The sequence below is a fragment of the Chinchilla lanigera genome, unplaced genomic scaffold (assembly GCF_000276665.1).
Source record: "Chinchilla lanigera isolate Chin_1 unplaced genomic scaffold, ChiLan1.0 scaffold00112, whole genome shotgun sequence".
In the NCBI taxonomy this organism is placed as follows: Eukaryota; Metazoa; Chordata; class Mammalia; order Rodentia; family Chinchillidae; genus Chinchilla; species Chinchilla lanigera.
The window spans coordinates 1,285,171-1,302,913 of record NW_004955513.1 but is presented as its reverse complement, the minus strand read 5'-3'; the positions used below and the strand labels follow the sequence as shown (position 1 = coordinate 1,302,913).

The following is a 17,743-nucleotide window of genomic DNA, read 5'->3' as shown; positions in this document are numbered from 1 at the left end:
GGGAGGAGAAGCCTTGGGGCAGTGGGGTGGAGCTCACAGGTGGTGGTGGCAGCATGGGGGAGGATGGTGGCAATGGGATGAAGTCCCCAGGTATTTGGAAAGGTTTTTTTTTTTTTTTTTTTTTTTTTTTTTTTCCGGTACTGGGAATCAAACTCACGACCTTGCACTTACCAGGCAGATGCTGTGCCGCTGAGCTATAGCCCCAGCCCAGTCCCCAGGTATTTGGAAGGTAAAATGGAAACGGGGGGAATAGGTGGGGTCCAGGGTGGCCCAGGTTTCTGGCTCATGTTGATGCGGTCGCCGTCTGCTGAGATGTGGAAAGCAGGAGGAGGCCTGTGGCTGTTCCTTTGGTCAGTGTGTGTACAGTGAGTTCTTCTGGGGCTTTTTCGATGTTTACTCAGCACAGAAATCCAGCCTGCTGGCGGGTCTGTTCACAGGCTTGGAGTGATTGGCTGCAGGTCTGCCCAGGAATTGCTGCTCAGGCCTGGCAGCTCGGCGTGCGGAGGAAGCAGCCCAGCCTCACTTTGAGAGGGCAAGAGGCCGCCGTGGCTCGTTTCTATTTCTTTTCACGTGCAGTCAGGCTCCGGATGAGATGGCTTCTCGTCAGAAGGTCCCAGGAAGCCTCCTCCGTGAACAGCTCACATGATTTACAGACGGGCCCTGCTGAGGATCCTCATGCAGGAACTCACCAGCTCTAAGTGGCCCACAGAGCGTTGGCACCACGCTGTTGGGACCTGCGTGGCAGCACACTGTCAAGACTGACAAGTTAATTTCTATTCCCACAAGAAGTGATTGTGGAGCATCCCAGCCTGCGTATATGGCACGCAGAAGAATAGACTGCCTTACTTGGCACATTTGCTGGGACATGCAAGCCTGTCGTCCATGGATGGCACCAGCCCCTGGGCTGGGCAAGTATGAGAGCTAGAGGGTCCTGAAGGCTGCTGTGCTTCCATATGTCTGTTGCTTCCAGTTAAGGAAAGCTGAGCACTCCATAGGAAAGTGAAAGATAGCACTCTGGGAGGCTGAGGCAGGAGGATCAAAAGTTTGGGCCCAGCCTGAACAATTTAGTGACTTAGCGAGACTCTGGCTCAAGATAGAAAATACTAATGAAAACACGGGGCTGGGGGTGTCGCTTAATGTGAAGGCCCTAGTTTTAGGTCCTAGTCCTGCAAAGAGAGAAGGAAGGAGGGAAGGAAAGAAGGAAGGAAAGAAAAGTCTGTTGCTCTGTGCTTTGGAGCACATGAAGAAGTTAAGTTCACCCCGACAGGCCAGAGGATCCGAGGAGCTCGCCCCACCTCTCCTTTCCTGCTCTCCCTCAGGGGCTCACAGCAGAAGTGAGAGTGCATTGCCTGAAATATTTAGCACTCCTCACCTGTCTATCTCTGCTCGTCCGAGTGTACAGGGCTGACTGTAGCCCAGCAGGCCCACCAAGTGCATCTCTGCTCCTTCTGCGAGGCCAAGGAGGGGAACAGGCTCGGGCTACCTGTGCCGGTGGACAGTGGCTTCTACCACTATCAGCCACCTGATGTCAGAGCAGTTTGAGGGGACACACCGGATGGAGAATGAGCCATCTCTCTGACACCGTCCTGTAGCTCCCACCAGCACCTCCCGCTTTACCTGCCTGTGTGGTCTCATGGCCACATGGGCCATGTGTATTGTCCAGAGACCAGTAGTACTTGCAAATCTAGGGGTTGGCTAGATTTGCAAGTCATTACAAGCTCGATCCAATGCATCCCCAGTGATGCCTGCCTCCTGGTGGTCACACCTGGGGGTCATCTCTGTGAGTGTGACTGGAGTACTGTGAGGGGTCGGCTGTCACTCCCAGGATGACACATCCACTGAGACTGTTGCATGTAGGCCCATGGGAAACAGCCGCTTTGTCGGCTATGAGGAAGGCAGAGGCCAGTGCTTCGGGAGCTGAGGGCAGCTTCCCCTCCAGCAAGAAGGAGCCGGAGCCATGTAGCGGAGAGAGAGGGCTTCCTGCACCCTTCCAGGTTTCTTGGCTGCACTACTAATGAACTGGACGTAGATCACCAAGGGAAAACCTGTGTCTTTCTACACAGCACAGAAGATGCAGCTTGCAGAGGGCTGATGCAGGAAGCTTCCTTACTCATTGTGCACCGTGGAAAGGAGCTGGGCTTGGGCTTCTGGGGTGGCGGGGCACAGGTTAGGAGAGGTGACTGGAGGAGCGGAATGGTGAGTGGAGGGCATCCCGTCGGGCAGAGAGAGCCTCAGGTCAGGAGCATGTCAGAGCAGCCACTTCCTAACGTGACACTTTCCACTCTCAGGCAGCATAGCCTTCTTTATGGGTGCAGATCAGAGCCACCCCTATATCTGCATGCTCAGAACAACCAGCAGAAAACGCACTGAAGCAGCCCCTTTGGGTGGCATGTCTTGGTCTCCTGCAGCCACCTCAGACCCTCCTTGATAGTGGCTGCAGAGCACCAAGCCTCATAGCCTGGCGGGGCCCCAGCCCGGCTGTGCCGAGATTCCCAACCACAGAGGCTGTGAGATAGTACAGGTGTCATTGAAAGCTGCTAAGTTTCAGGCACTTTGCTGTACAGCAATAGAAAACAAAACAAAGCATTGAAGGAGTTTGCGGTGGTTGTTAGTGCTATATACTTTACATTATAAAAAATCCAGGCCAGCCCTGCCAATCTGCAGTAGATATTTCCCCCTCAATATTTGTCCTTAGCACAGGGGGTGCCTTTCAGCAGCCTAACATATATATGAAGTGAGGCCCTAGGTTCAATCCCCATCCTTCCACCCGCAAAAAAAGAAAGAAGCCCTTAATTCTTGGGGTCATTTAGGAGACACCTGTAGTCCCAGCTATTTGGGAGGCTGAGGCAGGAGGGATACTTGAGCCCAGCAGTTTAAGACCAGCCTGGGCAACAAAGCAAGACCGCGTGTCTCAGAAAACAAGGCAGAGTGCGGGGGTGATGACTTGACGAATGGAATGTGAAGGAGAGCTTAGATAAAATACTTGCGTCAGTGTTAAATTTAATGAAGTTGATTACTGGGATGAGACGAAAGAATATCCTTGTTCTTGGGAACAGCATGAAGTAGGTAAGGGACATGGCACTTGTATAAACAGACTTAACTCTTGGGTGAATGCACTCTCTCCTCGCTGTGGAAAATGGTAGCCTGCGGGGCGTAACACCAATTTTGTCATAAAAGCACATTATCACAGGTCTATAAACCTGAGTTTATTCTTTAGAATATTTCTATTGATGAGTTGCTAATTGTAATTTTATGAGTTTTATTATTTTAAACAATTAATACTTAACAGAAAAATATCAAAGTATATTGAATTTTTATAATATTTATTGTTTATAAAAAAGCATCAAAATTTTCAACATTGACTCTTTTTTGCTGTACAAAGTCTAAAAAAATAGCAGAAGTAATCTCCTATATGAACTCTCTAGTGAGAGTACCAATAGCACTCTACAAAAAAAAATATTTACTTCAGTTATCACACCTAAGGCAGTCTTCATACATGACAGCAACATATTCCATACACACATACTGCCTACACTGACAGCACATGTGTTTTGCTTTCCTGGCCTTTTTGTAAAACATACTTGACATCTTGCTAGTCTTGTTGTTTTGTCGGGAGATTCTTACCTTATTATACAGTGTAGTTAAGAGGAACATAAAATATCACTAAAATAAAGTATTAAATTCTTAATATGCATTTAGAATAAACACCAACATTTTCATATCAGCTGTGTACTTGCTTATAAAATCTAAAAGATAACATCCAAAACAAATTCCTATATGAATTCCTACAATAATTCCTATAAATAATTCCTACAATGAAAATACCAGTAGAACTCTACAATAAAAATAATCTTTGCTTCAATTGTCATTCCCAAGGCAGTCTTCACATGTGAAAAAACTGCGTGTTCCATGCACAAGTATCCCTTACACTGATAGCACATACAGTTTTCCTGTCCTTTCTTGTAGGGCACACAGTTGACATTTTTTTGGTTTGGTTTTCTTGTTATCATAGTAGGTTTTTGTGATGCTGCCTTTGCCTGTTCACCTGTCAGCTCACCAGTATGCTCCACAATTTTTTTGCATAGTTCCCTGAGCAGAAACATTTTATTTTTCCTCTACTATAAATGATCTCTCATGAGTTCCAGTCCCAATCTTCTAAGAAAACTCCATGATATTTTGTACTTGTCATTGTCTTTGTAAACTATCAAACTATTTATGCTGCACATATTTAGGATCCAGTAAAGCACAACCATTAGCCAATGCTTTGTTTTGAGTGACATCATAATTTCTACATAACTCATCAACAATATCTCCTCTACCTTTGGTTTTGTTGTAGAAAGTTTCCATCTCAGGCTTCCATTTTGTTGATGTTTCCCTATCATTTCTATCATAGTGCAATGTTGACATCAGCAGTACGTTTGTTTTTCTTTGCCATATACAAGGCCAGTGTTACATCTTTCTGAAATCCAAAGATGGTACTATATACAGTCTCTGTTATGAAATTATAGCATTTCATTTGGAATTTCTGCTTTATGCCTGCACACCATTCCTATGTTGGTCAACTTGTGCTCTGTTAGCGAATGTAACATCAGTTATAAAGTGGTAAACCAGTTGTCACATGTCACATTCCCAGTAGTTTGGAAGATGGGAGCAACAAATCTGTTCACAGCATCATTTGGTTTATTACTACACAAATAAGGGCCTGATGGCTGAGTTCCAGCATGAATTTCCAAGTTGAAAGCATAAAAAGTCCTTACATCTGCAAATTTTTACGCCGTAATTTAAAGGGTTTTTTTGTGAGGGGGGGATATACTGCCTGAAGCTACAGCAACCATGAAGTATTGCAAGTTGTTCATCAATAGTCATGTATTTAGGTGGTGTGTATTTTTTTTTCCAGTACCAAGAATCGAACTCATGACCTCACAACTTGCCAGGCAGGCACTGTGCCGCTGAGCTAAATCCCCAGCCCCCCAGGTGGTGTGTAAATTGCTTGACGGTTACCTACAAGTGTCTCAAATCATAAGCAAATAGCAGCCAGGTTAGCAGTTCTTTTTATTTGTGAGTGGCTTTGTCATCAAACCTCAGGCAATTTTGAAGGAAACCAAATCTCCTCAGTGTCGTCCTTATTCTATAAATCTCAAGCCGACACCCATCACTTTCCCATAAGTCTTTTACATTTGTGTGATTACCATGAGAAAGCCCTGCTGAGTACAACAGATCTATGAATGCTTTCAGTTCAGCTACTGAGGTGTCTTAATGAGCACATTTTTTAGTATAACTATTGTACCCACAAAAATGCTTTACTCATATTTCAGTGTTTGTATTTTTCAATATGTTGAAGTATCTCATCTGTTAAAAATAATTTCTGACATGGAATGGCAGTGCTGACACTCCATCAAATAGTTTTCACCCCTGCCAAGAGCCTCACTATATTTTCGGACCTAGTTCTAACATTGGATTGTTTTATTTGGTTGAGTGACCATTATGTACCATTTCTCCTCGTCAAATGTGCACTCACATTGCTGTTTTCTTCATCACTGAATCAAGGAGGTCTGCATTTCCTGTGTCTGTATCAGTCAGTTCTTACTCCATTTCACTGTCACAGGACCTTTGGTCACATGACCAATGTCAAAGTCATTATCATCTTCATCATCCATGCATGAATGATCTGATGATTTACTTTCAACCTCTTCCAAAACTTGCAAATCTGGTTTGTTATGTGCCATTGTACTGAATTGAGCTGCTACCACTAGAAAAATCAAAAGAAAACTTTATCAAAAACAGATCCTAAATGCACAGAACTTTACCAGTGTGCATTTTGTGAGTAAAACTCACCTATTACTGCTTTGGATCTTCTGTATATACCTTGCCATTTCTCTGCCAAGTGGGTAAATACACAAATGGGTTTTTGCTTTCGCATGGCGCAGCTACTGTGAGTCACACCCACATTCCATTTATGGTAAAGTACATGTTTACAGAAGAGTGGTGTGAGTGTATTGTACCCCCTGTGATGCTCAGGGAAACATCCACAAAACCTGTTAACCAGAGTATTAATGTAGCTAAAAATCCCAGTTTGACACTTTTGCACACATGCACACATCTTGCCAGTTGTCACACCAAGTGGGTAAACACTAAGGTTCCTTCCTATCCCCAGGCACAGCACTGAGAGCACAGCCAGCTACTATTATGCTAAAGTACAAATTTACAGTAGAAAAGTATGGGATGGGCTGTTATAACCCAGTGTTACATCCCACATTTGTTGTCTGCCTTCTCAGAGCTGCTTGGTGGAATCTAGACTTGGCCTGGAGCATCTGACCCATAGCCACGATCTCACCTGTGGCCTTGAATTTCAACCAGGAATACCAGTCCCTTCTGTTGAGCTCCAGGAAAGGTTGCCCTGATTACAGATGTGACATAAAGCCCAGGGAGCCTCTGAGTCACAGCCCTGGGGAGCCACTAATCTAATCTCCTGTTCCCTTCCTCTTTTCATGGGGTGAACCAAAAATGGTGCTGGGCTTGTTTCAGTGGCACTGACATGCATTTCTGTCCAGACACTCCAAAGAGACACACTCAGCGAGGTTTCCCTGGTCTGGGAGCAGGAGGCACCACCCACTGCTGGCCTGGGGGACCATCACTAAGATACACAGACACTCCCGTCCGCTGGGAGCCAGCCAGCTCCGAGGGGGTGGCACTGAGGGACGTTGCTCATCCCCTCGTGTCAGCAGGTCCTCTCGAAGTGCCTGGGGCCACACCCGTGGTGGCAGTCTCCTGCCCCCAGACCTCCTGACTTCTTGGTCTGGCCTAATGTGTGCAGCTACTGCCTTCTGAGCCTACCCAGTTTCATTCATAAAAAAGCAAGGAAAGCAGTACCCCCAGCCCCAGCGCAGGCCTGGCTCTTGTTTGGCTGTCCCTGCTCTGGGGGAGGAAGAGGGCTGCTGTGCCCTGCCCATAACTTGGGCCCGAACTAGGTGGGATGAGATGTATTTGTAGTGTGTTCTTGAAGGGTTACTTCTGTGTTAAGTTGGGGCTCCTGAAAACAGCACGCTGGGCTATAGTAATGGTTTCGCTTCCCTAAGAGATGTTGCTGTGAGGTGCAGAGCACTGTACCCCTCCCCAGACGGAAGCTGAAGGCTCAGTTCACAGTCACTTTACAGCTTTCTTGCAGTGCCTTTTAGAGTGCTGTGCTCGGAGAAGTGGCTTCTGCGGTGTTCACGGACTTTCTTATATGGACAAGATCGGACCAGCTTGTTTACCTTTTACCTTTGTCACTAGGAAACCTAGGGCTAGAACTCTCGTGTCCTAAGCTTCTGCTGTTGCTGGAATCTAAGCTGTTGTTGTTGGGTGTTCCGAGTTGCCTGAATAATGACCTACGGTCAGAGAAAGAATTGTTTTGTAACTTTGCACATTAAGTCTGTGGTTTGTTTTGACCGAGCTTCTGAGCAAAAGCAGCTATAAGTGTTAGGCTTATTATTAGGTGAGTTGTTTTGTTCACGTAAACAGGAGCTTGTTGACCTATGCAGTTCACAGGAACTCTGGTTTCTGCTACGGGTCAAATTCCTGCTGTGGTTTTGATTTAGGGGAATTTGCTTCTGACACGGACTGAGTCCTTGTAGGACTGGTGCCGACCAAACCCCTTGTTACCTGCTCCTGGAAGGCCCTGCGGGGAGAGGCAGGGAGAGGCGGGAGGGCTCTTGGCAGATGCTGGTGGCAAGAGGAGCTAAGTGTAGTCCTGTTTGCAGCACTGTGGTGGTTTGGTTGCGCCTTTCCTCTTAGGTTTTTACTTCTGCATTTCCTGGGTACAAGTCCTGAAGCAAAATGGACTGCTAAAAATGTCACTTGGTGTTTGTTATTTTGTCCCTAGAATAACATTCTAGGCCCGTGAAACTGTGCGTCACTGAAACAGTTTTAGGAGGAAGAAATGTTGTCTGTGCTACTATTCTGTTTTTTTCTAGAATGTCTCCATTTGATTCTGTGCCTATTTAGTTGGCCACACATGAGGCTCAGGGTATAGCTCAGTAAGTAGTAGAATGCTTGGCTAGCCTGCACAAGGCTGTTTGTCTTGTCAGTAGCAGCGCAGTAACAATTTATTTGCCAATAGCTTGCACCTCTACGGGTAAGTAGAGCACCTTAGGTTTTAAAGTACAGCAGGTAGTGGGAGAAGATCACGCTGAAGAGGAAAGTTGCAGGAAGATCTGGTTGTGCTGCTTACTCAGTGACCAACCAGCGAACAAGCTACGGTGTGTCCCTGTGGTCGGTGCTACACAGCGCTTGTTCACGGTGCCCAGACAGCAGATGCTTTGTATTTGCCAGATAGTGGTGCTCTAGCATGGCTGGTGGGGAAAGGGGAAAGAAGCCTGGGTTTGTAAAGCTGTAGGATGAGAGGTCAGCTAAGCTCATCTTCAGAGGTAGCGGGCTCCAGTTCCTGGGGGTGGGCTGACAGTTTGCCTCTGAGGAGCCGCCCGGGGGGCAGCTGCTGCCCCTGGTGAGGGCCACTCTGAGAACCACTGGCATAGGCGGCTACTCTCATTTTCTGTGTGAGAAAAGCAACTTGGAGAAGTTGTGTTTCGCATCCGTGATAAAACTAGTGGCTGAACCCACACCCAAAGCCAATTCTCTCTTCCCACTTCAGGGAGAAAAGTGCATCCTGACATCCCCAAATGGACACTGGTGTGATGGTGATAAGCGCCTGTTCCTTTCCTAGGAATCAGTCCTAGCCAGCTGACAACGTGGGGGCAGAACAAGAGGACCAGAGGTTCTTTTTGGTTTTTTTGTTTGTTTGGGTTTTTTTTGTTTTTTTTCCGGTACCAGAAATCGAACTCATAACCTTGCACTTGCCAGGCAGGCGCTGTGCCGCTGAGCTAAATCCCCAGGCCCAGACCAGAGGTTTTGTTCAAGGTATTAGTTCTGTCTGCACACAGGGTCAGCCCCCACCTCCCTTGGTGACCTGATGGCATCTCCCACCCACTGGGGAAGAAGCTCTGTCAGTTGCGGAGTGAAGCCGTGTGCTTGCTCAGAGTCCTTCCTGTCTTGGAAATCTTGGCATGCCCCGGAGGAAGATTCCTGGCCACTGAGGGACACACTCTTGTGAACCCCCCCATTTGCTCACACTCTGCTGTCCTCTGCACAGGAAGCCCTGGGGGATGCCTGTGAAGCACTGTTGAGAGGACAGGACGGTCCCTGCAGCCGCACCCTGTGCAGGGTCATCTCCTTCCCTGGGCTGCGCTTGGGGGTTTGTGATACTCGTGAGCTCAAGTCATTGGAGCAGCCCTGGTCATTTCCCTGTCACTCCATGACTTTGGGCCTGGTTCTCTTCTCTGAACTTACCTTCGGCACTCGCAAAGTGGCTATGAAGAGAACGCCCGTCCTGGGCGAGTGAGTGTGGGAGCCTGGCATGGCCTGGAGTGGTTCTGGTGACACCTGGCTGCAGCTCGCCTTCAGTTCTTCCCCTTTACCGCACGTCTTGTGGCCCTCCTGGTGCACCCTGGCTTTGCCTGTGCCGCTCGCATTAAGCCAGGCTTGGGAACTTGGCTTGTGACCGACCAGCAGGACCTGTGTGTTGGGGAGGCATCTGAGAGGGAAGCAGTTCCTGGGTGTTGGCTTCCCGCCTCCTGGGTACCTTGAGCTCAGGTTTCTGGATGACCACCACCTCCTAGCAATGCAGTTGGCGCACCCCGCCCCCAGAACCCATGTTGAGGCGCCTCCAGGACCTGGGCAGCACCTTCCCCTCTGGCACCCTGTGCCCCCGCCTCCTGGTTCCCCTGACCCAGGGCATCATCCCATCTCGACGCACTGTGACTCAGTCCCCTCATGCTCTCCAGAAACCCAGAGCAGAGCCAGCCAGCCACAGTGGCCCTCACAGCTCCAGGTGCTACAGTCTCCTGAGCCATGATGGCAGCAGGCTCTAAGCCACGCCTTCTCCGTTGTACCTTCTCCAACCACCTTCCCTCCTCATGCCTCCCCACCCCAGCTGCCCTACACTTCCCAAGAAGCTGCTGGTCCAGAGCCTCCTTTTGGGGAAACCCATTGTAAGACCAAGCGTTTCCCTGGCTTTGGTATTGGTCTCGGGCCCCAGGCCTTGGCTGCTGTGTTTGGACCTGCTGTGCCTGTCTCCCTGCGTCAGCACGCTGTGCCCTCTCACCAGAGGTTACTCTCCACCCTAGGGTGCTTTTCCTCTGAGAGGAGGAGGCAGCCGAGCGGATGACAGGGCTGTCTTCAGCAGGCAGTGAGCGCGGGTGGGAGCGGCGTCAGGGGACACTGCACGCACTAGGACCGCTCCCTGGCCAGCCCACACAGCTCTGGCTCCTCTAGCCCCTGCTGTCGGGGACAGCCACGCAGAGACAGGCTGTTTGCTAAACCAAGCAGAAGGTCTGGATTCGCTGGTACCTGGCGAGAGGGACCTGGTGGTGGCCTTTCGCACACCACTGCAGTGGCCGGGGGCCAGCTCTGACTCAGAGGTCAGAGTTCATTTTGTGTCAGGTTCACTTCCTCAGGTAGGAGGTGGGCCCCTCCGCCTTTGTAGACGCAGCCTTTCCGGGTGTTGGGTTGGTCATTGCCCCAGGAAATGCACGCTGGAGATGAGTGACAGACAGCCCTCTGAAACAGCTGGGGCTCACCCAAGCTTCAGGACACACAGTTCTGTGCTCCTGTTTTTGTTCTGATAAGAAATTTTAAAACACTACTGTCAACCCTCCCCACAAAGAATACAAAAATATTATAAAAAAGAAACTAGATATATCCCAGCTCTGTGTTGCTTCAGTTTATAAAGAACGTTGAAACCAAAAATGCTCTAAAATCTCCCCTCAAAAAATGCACGAAGTATCCCTCTTTCCAGAGCTCAGCGCTGCACACAGGTCAGCGCGGGGTTCTCACGCCTTCCCCAGCAAACCGCCAGACTTGGCATCTCGAGTAGCTGTGATTCCGGCACCCTGGGCTCTGAGCACGTGGTGACTCGGTGACACCCGGGGTGGCTGAGCCCTGGCTTAGATGTGGCTGTGCTTTTCTTCACGTCGCTGGATGGCTCCCGGCAACTTGTGTTGAGCACTGCGGGCTCTCCATGCAGTGCCCAAGGAGGACGTGCTGGGGCCCCACGCACAGGGTGGGCCTGACGGAGGAGTGTCCTGCCCTCCTCGGGCCTGGGAGCACTGCGCCTGGGCTCCCAGGCCCTTGCAGACTCCTGCCCTTCCCGTTCATTTTGGTTTCCTGTTTAGAAAATGCAAGGCTTTCCACTGCACATGTAAGATGTGGTTAATTATCAGTTTAGGATTTGCTGGAAGACTTTAAAGTTACTTTGTTTTCCACAGAGGACACATTAACCCACAAATCAGGTCAGCATAGAACTGACTGGTGCCCACCTGCAGCTGCGCTTGGTTGCAAACTTGAGTGTGGGCAGAGGTTTCGTGGTCCTCTGTTCAGACCAGTCACCCTGTCCTTCTGACCCACACCCTCTGGAAAATTACTGGGGGAGAGGAGCAAAAAGCACGTTTTCCCAGCCCAGAGTAGATGCTGGGCCGACACTGTGGCCAGGTACAAACAAGCCAACCCTTAAGCAGAGGGAGGAGCCTGCTCCCCTCTACTTGCTGGGGCTTTGGGTAACCCCCTGATTGGCTGAGAGGTGCGCCCCGCCTGGGCCACGAGGGTCCTGCTTCGCTGATCCCCTCGAGGGCCACAGAGCTGAGTAGGCTTTGGTAGCTGGGGCTGCCCCCACCCCCACCCCTGGTCTCTGTTCGTCAGGCCTTCTGTGGGACAGAGGAGCCTGCTCTGAGACAGCCCTTCCCTGCTGTGCCTTCAGGTGCGCTTGCCTAAGAAGCTCCAGATGAGACATTTCCAGCAGCTCTGCCCCCTCCACACGCACACTGCAGCTGCTGCAGTCCCCTGGCCTGGACTGGAGAGCTGTGACTGACCGTCACCAGGAGAGAAGGATGGGGACCTGGGTCTGTCGTGGTAACTGAGGGAGGTGGTGCATGGGTGGGACGAGGTTGGCTGTGGTGTCGGAAGGCTTGGAGGCCGCTGCAGCCCATCCTCCCTCCCACTAAACGCCTTTCGCCCTCGCCAGGCACAGCCCTCAGTTCCAGCGGGAAGCTCAGCCTGCGTCCTGCTGCCTCCATTCCAGGCCGCGTCTGTGCTCCCCGTGGTGGACCCGACCAAGGCCTGTGGTAGTGAGAGTCCCCACCTACTGCCCGGGAGGGGAGGCCTCTGAGCTGGTGGAGTCTGAAGGACGTCTCGGGTTCAGCACTCGGCCTTGCTGCACTCAGTCCATTCCCATTTGGGGTGGGGTCTGCTGATGGGCTGTGACCTGACCACGGTCAGCAGCTTGGCCCCTGCTCCCTTCATCCTCACAGCCAAGTCCCCAGTGTGCTGGCCCCAAGTAACCCTTCCTGTCCTTAGCACCAGGGCCCCTGCGCCCTGGACTGACATCCTGTGGGTGCATGAAGTGCCGGTGGGCAGGGCCTGCATTTCTGGCAGCCCCTGTCCCCTGTAGCTGCAATTTCAGCCGGGGCTGGCTAGGGAGTGCTTAGGCCAGGGGGTGCACCAAGGGACTGAACTCCATTTTTAGCATTGTTTCAATGGGCAAGTGCATTCTGATACCAAACTCCCTCCCATTAGAGGACAGGTTTGTGCCTTCCTCCCTGACGAAGCCTGTGTGTGCTCTCCCTGGATGCCCAGGTACCAGCCCTTGGCCCAGGTAGGACTTCTTTAAAATAGAAGACCTAGTATATGCGTGTAATCTCAGCACTCAAGAGGCTGAGGCAGGAGGATTGCTGTGAGTTTGAGGCCAGCCTGGGTTACATAGTGAGTTCAAGGCCAACCTGAACTACATAGTAAGACCTTGTCTCAAAAAAAAAAAAAAAAAAAGAGACACAGCCAGGCATGGTGGCACAGGCCCATAATACCAGCACTCTGGAAGGCTGAGGCAGGAGGATTGCAGGTTCCTCACTTAGGCACTTAGAGTTTATCTAAAAAACAGTTTTTTTAAGAAAGAGAAAACAGTGGGAAATGAGAGTCTTTGTCCACAAAGCATGCTGCCTGCTTCCTGCTTTGAGGACTCCAGGGTGCAGCAGCTGAGGGTTTATTTTTTGGTGTTTTTTTTTTTGTCTGTTTGTTTTGTTTTTGTCTTTTTGAGACAGGGTCTCGCTGTGCAGTTCAGGCTGGCCTTGAGCTCACCTTGTTGCCCAGGCTGGTCTTGAACTCCCAACGATCCTCCTGCCTCATCCTCAAGAGTGCTAAGATTGCAGGCATGTGCCACCACGCCCGGCTGGTGTATGGTTTTTTGTCCGTTTGTTTTGAGATGGGGTCTTGTTATGTTCCAGGCTGGCCTTGAGAACTCCTGAGCTTAAGCATTTCTCCTGCATTAGCTTCCAGCCCCAGAACTTTTTCACGTTGGATCCCTCACCCCAACCCCATTTTTCTGGAAGTGCTCCCCTGGATGGGGCAGATTTGGGAGTTCTTAAAGGAAGGTCACTTGCAGGGTGGCGGAGGAGTGTTAGCCGGGACAGAGGTGGCTGTCTTTAAAAACACACTGCTGATAGCCTTTCAACCAGTGTGTGAGGCGTTGTCTGTCACAGACTAGTGAGGCACAGATGCGGTGAGGACTGGGAGCCTTTGCCTCTGGAGAGCCCCTTTCCTGTTTCAAGCGAGCTAAAGTTGGCAACCCTGGGCACCCCTCGAGTACCCAGTTCTCCTCCACCCACTGTTTAGAAATGGAGGCTCCACCCAGAGCCCTACCTCCCAGGTGGGGAGCCAGGTGACAGTGGCCTCTTCCTGCGGGCCACGCAGGCCTTTGATGTGCCCCGCTGTTCACAGCGCCCCTGCTGGCCTTCCAGGCACACCGGCTGTCAGTTTCCACTGGTCTGCATCCAGCGCAGCTTTCCGTGAGGCCGTGGCTTTCAGGCGGGCACGGACAGGGCCATGCCAGCCAAGTGGACAGCCAGGGGTGGGGTGGTGGGCGGCTGGGGGGAGTACTGCACCCTGCTCCAGAGATACCCGCCCAGCTCACATGGGCGTCCGCTCCATCTGAACCAACCCCAGCTCACTCAGCACGGGCCCGAGACTGGGTGGAGCTCAGCAGGTTTGAGCCACAAGGCCTGGAGGGCCAACAAGGGTCACGTGAGACCAGGCCTGGTGAGCGGCTGTGGCTCCGTGGCCTTGTGGAACTGAGCGCCTGACACAGGGCTGGACAGGGGCACTCGGAGTCTGACCGCTGTGAGTGACGTGCACAGGATTTCAGGCTCTACATCAGTGACATTCTGGCTTTGTCTGACCCTGTCTGACTTCACATTTTCACCCCAGAATCCTTTTGAATTCTTGTTTGTTAGCACGTTCACAGTACTCGTGATCACATTCATCACGGGGAGTTGGTGCATGTGCGGGACACGTCTTAATTCTGTGTCCCCTCTCCTCCGCCTCCCCCCTCCATCTCTTGGTTCCCTTCCCATCTGCAAAAGTTCGATCTCCCTGTTTCTTATTATCTGTTTTTTATTCTGCTCTTTATTGATGCTTTGGGTTCTCGTATACGAGAAACCATGCCATACTTAAGCCTGTGTGTCTGACTTGTTACACTTCAACATCACGGTCTCAAGGTGCATCCATGCTCCTACAGATGCCTGAGTTTATCCTTCTGTGTGGCAGAGTAGTGCTCATTGTGTTTCATCTTGGAATGTTGAGGGTTCTTAGGAGCCTCCAATGGGCTGTTGGCTGTTGGCTGTGACTCTGACACTCGAGCACCTCACGCAGAGGAGGGCTGACTGCGGGGCTGGGCTGACGCCTTCCAGCTACCACTGAGGAAGGAGCTGGCCCACCCTCGTCCCTGGGCCCAAGCCGTCTGCTGGGGGCTTTTCCCCACCAGAGCACCTCACAGGGGTGTAGTGGGAGGACTTGGCATGGTGCCTGCCCTGCCTCGGCTGAGGACACCTGCTTCCCAGAGGTCACACAGAGGGGACGTCACTGGTGACCTCTCTCCAGTCGCTTCCCTCCCTCTGTGCCCGGGGCCTCATCCTACAGTGTCCCCAGCTGCTGGGGACAGTGGCTCCCAGCTCCTCTGTTGCCCGGGAAGGAAATAAATGAATTACACGCTCACTGACAAGCGGAATCTCAAGCGTGGCCTGACAGCACTATGTCCTCAGGGTCCTCGAGCAAGCACAGCAAAAGAGGAAGGAGCGGAATTTGTGCTGTCCTCCCCTGGCCCCAGGTGACCCAGCCTCCCAGCCCCAGGCAGCAGGGTTGGTCCCAGGTGCTGAAGGGCAGGCTGTGGTTGCTCAGGCAGACAAAGGGTTATTTGGGTGCCCAGCTGTCCTGCTGCCACCGCCTCTGCCCCCTGAACCTGGCACTGACCCTAAGGGACAGGCGGCTCCAAACAGCTCCACCTAACGGACAAAGGTTAGGGTGGACTCCGCTTCCTGTGCTCTGCTGACCCCGAGCTGTGCTGTGCGTGGCCCTCTGCACAGAGACATTTGCTCAGGATAAACTTCCACTCTGTCATCGTGGGTCTTTTTTTGTTTCTCATTTTACCTCGAAATAAAACTGGAACAGTGATTCATCTGCTTGTCCAGAAGCTGTGAGCCTGTGGCTATAATCTGGATGTCGACCCCTCCCGGTAGTGGGACAGAAATACTCCCTTGGCGCAGCGGTGCGGGGCAGTGGGCCCTGAGAGTCCCCAGGACCATTGGTGCTGCCGTCACCTGTTGTTTGCATTCAGGCAGAGGATAGTTTGGCTTCACCGCATGACCTTGGGCCGGGTCCTTGATGCTTTTCGCCCAGCTTGCTCACCTGCCAGGCGTAGTCTGTCTGGCAGTGGCAGGGAGGGAACTCGGGGGACACCATGGTGTGCAGCTCAGAGGGCGTTCGGAAGCAGCAGCTGCTGGCTGCCTGTCATGGCAGTGGTCTGGGGGACCCTAGGGTGGGATCTCATCCTCGGGGCTGACCGACAGGGAGGGCAGAGGCTAGAGGTCATCCGTGCTCGTGGGCCAGAGTTTGCTTCCCACAGGCTGTGGCCCTAAGTCCCACGAGGTATGGAGGTGCTGATTTCCCTGTTTGTGAACCCACTGTGTTAAGAACTGCCGCCCACTAGCATTTGGGTGCCCGCAGTGGCATTTCTAAGCTGACTCAGGGTGAGTAGAGCACTGTGACCCTACTAGATGCTGTCTCCAGCATCCCTGCGACTCCCACCTTACACAAAAGAGAAGTGAGGCCCCGGGGCCCAGCTCCCCCAACATCTCTCACCCCAAGGGGCTCACGGACACAGATGAGATGGTGGGTGGGGGGGGTGCAGCTCCTTTGTGTGCACTTCCCACAGCGACAGCGTGTGGCTGGGGCACCACTGTCAATGCCCCAGTCTCCACCTCCAGAGAAACTCAGCCTGAGGCACAGAAGTCCCTATGTGGAGTCAGAACGCCCTCCGACACCCCCACACACCTGTCTGGCCTTGCAAAGGGGCCTCCTGGGGTCTGTCCCGGCCAGGTGCTGTTTGGGAAGTGCTGCGGGAGGATCCTGGCCACACACTCTGACTCAGTACCACTGAAGGCCGCTTTATCCCACCAGGCTCAGGCACTTCCTCCCCAGTGGCCTGCGGAGCGGAGGAGAGCTCCCTCGGCATAGAGGGTGAGGGCCCAGGGTGCCGGGAGTGTAAAACCCACACCAGTGTGCTACAGAAGGGAGAGTAGGTGAGGTTGCTCATCTATAGTAGCCTTATTCAGGATTTATAGAAATGATTGCACTTTAGATGAATCAGGGTAACTGAACCCTGTTTTTAAACTGTACCCTGTTTTTAAACTGTACCATGACTCCATTAGCTCCTGTAACGCAGCCTGGCCCAGAGAGCCTGTTACCCCTAGAGACCTAGAGGGGGAGAACAGAGGGCCTTTTTCCTCATCTCCTCCTGCTCTTAACCCAAGTGGCCTGATCAGAGCGCCCTTGAGGGCAGTGGAGTGAGTCGTCTGTGGTGTGTGGTGCATAGAATTGCATCAAACGTCCCTGCAGACCGTCCCCTCTGCACCTCTAGTCCCGTCACCCCCGGTGCAGATGGACGTCACAGTGGTGTATTGCAGATGCGTTCCTGGATTCTCCTGCCCATTCTCCAACAAGCACATTTGTTCATGTCTGCTGTGTGCCCGTTAGCGGGCCAAGTGCCCAAGTCCAGAGCAAGTAAGACTTGATCCTTGTCAGGGTCTCAGGGGACATGCAAGCCCTTTTCTCTCCCTGAATTCTAGAAGTTGGCAAAGCAGACAGCATGCTGCTGTGGATGGAACCCGAAGTGTCACCTCGGTTTCTGACGCAGCTTTGTCCTGCGAGCCCGGTGAGCATCCCAACCTTGAACCCCAGGATTAGAGCAGCAGGTGCATGAGCAGCGCCGCTGCGAGCAGAGTGGGAGTGGCTGATGGCGAGCGAGCGAGTGAGCAAGCAAGCACTTCCTGGGGTGTGTGCCTAGCAGTGGCGCTCAGTGGCGCTGGTGGCCATCAGCGTAGCAGGCAGCCTGGCGAGGGGAGGCTGCCTTGCTGTTATCCTCGCCGTGCCTGTTGTTGCTTGTTTTTCTTTTTTTCACCCAGGTGTGTGTGCAACGGTATCTCTGTGTGGCTTAATTTATTGCTTCCTGATGGCAGATGGTGTAAAACACCCTGCCAGGAGTTTGCTGGCAGTTCGGGTATCATCTGTATCTGTAGGGTGATGTCTGCAGTTCGGAGTGCATTCTTAACCCTTCCCTGTTATACAAGGAGAGAGAGGACGGCAGCTGTCAGCCTTGAGCCCTGATCCG

General features: G+C 51.9%; 1 protein-coding gene across 7 annotated transcripts in view; it reads left to right on the top strand.

Moving 5' to 3' along the window:
• Rapgef1 (Rap guanine nucleotide exchange factor (GEF) 1) overlaps positions 1-17,743 on the top strand; it is a 103,759-nt gene that overhangs the window by 25,263 nt on the left and 60,753 nt on the right. The gene's annotated exons all lie outside the window — the stretch shown is intronic.